The following is a 5,249-nucleotide window of genomic DNA, read 5'->3' on the forward strand; positions in this document are numbered from 1 at the left end:
TTATTGCCCTTCGAAAGATGCTGTGTTTCTGTTTTTGTTTTGTACAAATTGAAGGTTTGTACAGCTCTCATGTGGAAAGCGAGTCTGTTGGCACCGACAGCATTTGCTCACTTTGTGTCTCAGTGTCACATTCTGATAACCCTAAAAATATTTCACTGGCAAAAAGATTACCAGTTGCTGAAGGTGCAAGTGATAACATTATTTTAGCAATGTGCATGCGTGTTAAGTCACTTCAGTCACTCTTTGGAACCCAATGGACTGTAGCCTGCCAGACTCCTCTGTCCATGGGATTCTCCAGGCAAGGATACTGAAGTGGGTTGCCATGCCCTCTTCCAGGGGATCTTCCCCACCCAGGGATCAAACCCCATCTCTTCTGTCTCCTGCACTGACAGGCAGGTTCTTTACCTCTAGCACTACCTGGGAAGGCCCTTTTTAGCAATAAAGATTTTTAAATTAAGGTTTATGTACTTCTTAAAAGACATATGCTGTTGGCACACTTACTATACTAATATAGTGTAAACATAACCTTTACCTGCACTGGGAAACCAAAAAAATTCATGTAACTCAATACATTGTGAGCTTTGATTTACTGTGGTGGCTTCGAACTGAACTGGAAATATCTCCGAGGTATGCCTGTATTTGGGGGCTTCCCTGGTGGCTCAGATGGTAAAGATGGTAAAGAACCTGTATTTAGATTATGGTTACTATCATGCATGCAGTAGCATCAATGAAGAATTGGCTCTTTGCAGCAAGAGGATCATTTTTGCAAACATATTTGAGAGTTTCACACCTGGGTTCACTCAATCCTGTGACAGTCAAACAGTTCTCTCTGCAAGTTCTTGGTCCGTTCTTTTACAGAAGCTCTCTTCCTCTGTGGTCAGTGGCTGCTCCTTTTCCACAGCATCACTTAACACCCACTTCATGAAATCCCACGCTTTTTTGCAGGATTTGTAGTTTCACTCGTAACCATGTACTTTGTCTTGGCATGGTTGAATGTTGATAGCATCTGACAATCAACTCGGGACAGATTTTGCTGGCACTAGGTGGGGTTTGAGAGGGAACTGACCTGTGAATATTGTAGTGGCTGACTTTTGCTTACTGTGTACTTTGGACCTGTGAGATTCAGATATTGAGTACTCAGACAGCTGGAACACCCCGATTTTAAACTTGGGGAAATGCTCACTGAGGCTCTTGGCTGAGACTTACCCAGAGTTTCACAACCAGTAAGGACAGTGGTGGACCAAGATCCCAGAGTTCTTTCCTAGAGTTTCTAAAGGTGGGGATATGCATTAAGAAGACGGAGGAGGCTGAGTTGATGGTGAACCTAACCTCCAATTGTTATTTTACAGCTTATTTTATTATTATTATTGGCCACATCATGTGGTATAGGGGATCTTGGTACACCGACAGGGGATTGAAGCCATGCCCCCTGCATTTGGGAGCCCGGAGTCTTAACCACTGGACCACCAGCTAAGTCCCCTAAACTCCTATTATAAAATCATCATGATAGAGCTATCTGTCTCAAAGAGAAGAACCAAAAATATTGTCCCAGGCATGTCTGTTGCAGGGGTTGAGGGAGGGAGAGCTACCCACTCATAGAACCAAGCTGTGTCCTGACCATAGGCTTGGGAGTTCACATGAATTAGCTCAGTGTTATAGCCAGGGCTTCCCAGGTGGTGCTAGTGGTAAGAATCCACCTGCCAAAGCAGGGGAGGCAAGAGATGTGGGTTCGATCCCTGGGTGGGGAAGATTGCCTAGAGTGGGAAGGGACAACCCACTCCAGTATTCTTGCCTGGAAAATTCCAGGGCAAGGGAGCCTGGTAGGCTACAGTCCATGGGGTTGCAAAGAGTAGGACAGGACTGACTGAGCGAGCGTGCACACATAGCCATCCTATGAGCTGGTGGTGTTACCATCATCTCATCGTGAGAAAAGTGGGGATTAGAAGCCAAGTGACAGGCTCCAGTCACACGCTGGGAGGTCTTAAAGCCCAGATCTGACTTGCAACTTTACCATTTCATTCCTGTTGCTAAAACCGCACCTCCTGGCAGCCTACTGGATGCAGCACTAATCTGGTTTAGTTTCCCAGTGCCCCCGCTAAGGGTTTCTTTCCCCAATTTAGGGTTTTCCATTGAGGCTTGTGTTAGTATTTCCCACACATCAGCACTTCTCTGTCCTGTGTCTCTGCCACCACTTTTTGCCATCAACACATAACTCTTGTGCTATTATTTACTTGGCATTTTGCCTTAAACCATTTCACTTTTTTTCTTTGTTTTAGAACAGATGTATATTTTAGGCTAAATAGGAAATGTTATCAGTTGCTGTAAATAGAAGAAAGTCATAAAAATAAATGTCATGTAAATAAGCAACATCCTCAATCAAGCTAGAAACCCTCACTGTGTTAAGAAAGGAATACAACTTGTACACCCGCGTTTGTAGCAGCATATTCACAATACCCAAAAGACAGAAGCAACCTAAGTGTCTGTTGGTGGATGAATGGATAAACAATGTGGTCTATACATTCAAAAGAATATTATTCAGCCTTGAGAGGAGGCTAAAGGAAATTCTGACATATGTTTAACAGCATAGCTTGACCATAAAGACATCATGTTAAGTTAACAAGCTACACACAAAAGGAAACATATCGTATGATTCCACTGAGAGGAGGTTCCCGGAGTAGTCAAACAGAGACAGAGTAGACCAGTGGTTACTCGGGGCTGTAGGGGGTGGGGAACGGGGAATTAGTGTTTAATGGGTGCAAAGTTTCAGTTTCCAGAGACGGAAAAGCTTTGAGGGTGGTGATGGTAATTATAAAGGTACTGAATGCCACTGAACTGTACTCTTAAAAATGGCTAATATGGTAAACTTCATGTATATTTTTGCCACAATAAAAGAATCACTGAAAATCAGATATCCTGTTTTCTATGTCCAATATAAGTTTGAAGAATGAAAATCAAAAGGGCCGAAGGCGGTGGTAGAAAGGGGTTAGAGAGAGTTTAGTTCTGAATAGACACTTCTCCTGGATGTCACTGGGATTGAGAGAGACTGAACAGTAAATTACTTTTTCCTGGTGTGACTCAATTTATCTAATGTCCTGTCAGGGGTGCCATTTACTGCCCTCCTGCAGATCACCAGGGGGAGCAGCCCCCATAGTGAGAGGCATCACTAGGGCTGGGGATGGCTCTCTCAGGGTGGGGAGTGAGAGGTGGCTTGACTTCCTCCCTGCCTGGGAGACTGAACAAGGGCCAGGCATGCTTCCCAAAGTAGAAGCATCTGGAATGTTCCATAGGGGAACCGGAAGCAGGGAAGGCTTCCTAGAGTAGGCAAGACTTGAGATGGGCCCTAATGGAAGGAGAGGAGCTGGTGTGCCCAGGTATGTGTGTGTCATAGCAGGATAAGAGCAGGGAGACTGGGATGAATAAGCTGAAGCTCCAATACTTTGGCCACCTGATACGAGGAGCCAACTCACTGGAAAAGACCCTGATGCTGGGAAAGATTGAGAGCAGGAGAAGCCGGCAGCAGAGGATGAGATGGTTGGATGTCATCACCGACTCATTGGACATGGGTTCGAGCAAACTCCGGGAGATGGCAAGGACGGGGAAACCTGGTGTGATGTAGTCCATGGGGTTGAAAAGAGTCAGACACGACTGAGCGATTAAACAACAATGGCAAACACATCCTGAACTGGGTGGAAGTAGTGACTGGATGGGGCTAGACAACAAAGGTAATGGGAGCCACTGCTGGCTCCTTGAGCTGGGGTTGTGTCTTGGCAGTGAGTTCCAGAATCTGGAGTGCAGGGCTATGTAACCAGCACCCCCAAAAGGCAGGGCGTAGTGAGGCAGGCCCAGATTCAAAATGAAAAATGGGCTTTTGGGGTGAACAGAGCTTCCTCCTAGGCCCTGAGAGCAGCTGCTGGTGATGCAACCCTAGAGGTGGCCAGGAGAACTCAGAAAGGAAGGAAGAGCCTAGAGGTCAAGGGCTGGGTTATGGGCACAGAAAACCAAAGTGCAGAGGAGGGTGAGAATTTGTCCGAGTCACCCAGCAGGAATGCGGGCAAGGGGTCAAGCATACAGGTGTCCCTGCAAAGTCACTGCACTGCAGCTGGGGTGGGAGCCTGCATGATGGCCTGCGCCTCCTTGAAGTCTCCCTGTCCTGCAAGGAGCAGCTCCCTTCCTTCCTCTCACCAAGGCCACCTGAACTCCCTATGAGCTGTGCTTGGTGGAGGCCGCAGGGGCCCCAGCGTGGGGGCAGGGAGGAGGGAGACCGTGTTGGGACCTGCCTGTTTCTCTCTGTTGCTGCATCCCTGTCTCATCCCTGGGGGTAGAAAAGCTTGTTTCTGAGTCAGAATTTTCCCAGGGAGTCCGGCTGGGCCCATGGCAAGAGAGAGCACCCTGTCTTCTCTCCGACACACACTGACACTCCTTCCTGTTGCTCAGGGTTCTGCGGAGGAAGCGGCAGATGTCAGATAGGCTTGTCCAGACCCCTGGCTCAAGGAGCAGCTGGCCACATCTTCTGATCTGTACTCTCAGTGAGGCCTTTCTCCAGAGGGCTCTGGACTGGGTAATTCTGGGTCAGGCCTTTGTCCTCCCCCCACACCCCCAGGCCCCAGGCACCCCTCCTCTATGAAACCAGAGGGCTTCACGAACACTTCCAGGGACTCTGCAGCACTACCCTTGATAAGCCCCACATGACCCCATGAAGTGGTACTGTCGCTGTCTCCATTGTGCAGAGGGGAAACTGATGCTCAGAGAGTTTCCATCACTTGCGCCAAGTTACTCAGCCAGGAAATGGTGGGCCCAGGGTTGGAACCCAGGCAGTGTGACCCTGTGCCTGCCTGAGGTCTTTACCATCATCCGCCTCATCGATCCTTGGCTCAGGCAGGGATCATTCTCCTTTTCCTACTCCTGGGGAAACTGAGACCCAGAGAGCCCTCATCTATGGCCCAAGGGTACAGAGCTGAGTGGGTCTTGAACCCTGACGGGTGGCCCTGACATTCGCCTCCTCCCTCTCTCTCCACTGACACCCAGTATCTCTGCAAATGTGCCACTGCCTCCGGGAAGTGCTGCAGGTTCTGGGGGGGGGGTTTGCTATCAAAGGGTGAGCTGGGCGTGGCTGTCAGCTCGGATGAAACAAACGGGCCTCTTCTAGTGAAAGAAGAAGTGCAGGGAGCATGTGCTGTGCTGGAGTCGGGTGAACGAGCAGAGGCCGCCTGCCCGCAGTGCAAAGGTTCCCGACTTCCCCTTCTTCCTGC

The sequence above is a fragment of the Ovis aries genome, chromosome 14 (assembly GCF_016772045.2).
Source record: "Ovis aries strain OAR_USU_Benz2616 breed Rambouillet chromosome 14, ARS-UI_Ramb_v3.0, whole genome shotgun sequence".
NCBI classification, from domain to species: domain Eukaryota; kingdom Metazoa; phylum Chordata; class Mammalia; order Artiodactyla; family Bovidae; genus Ovis; species Ovis aries.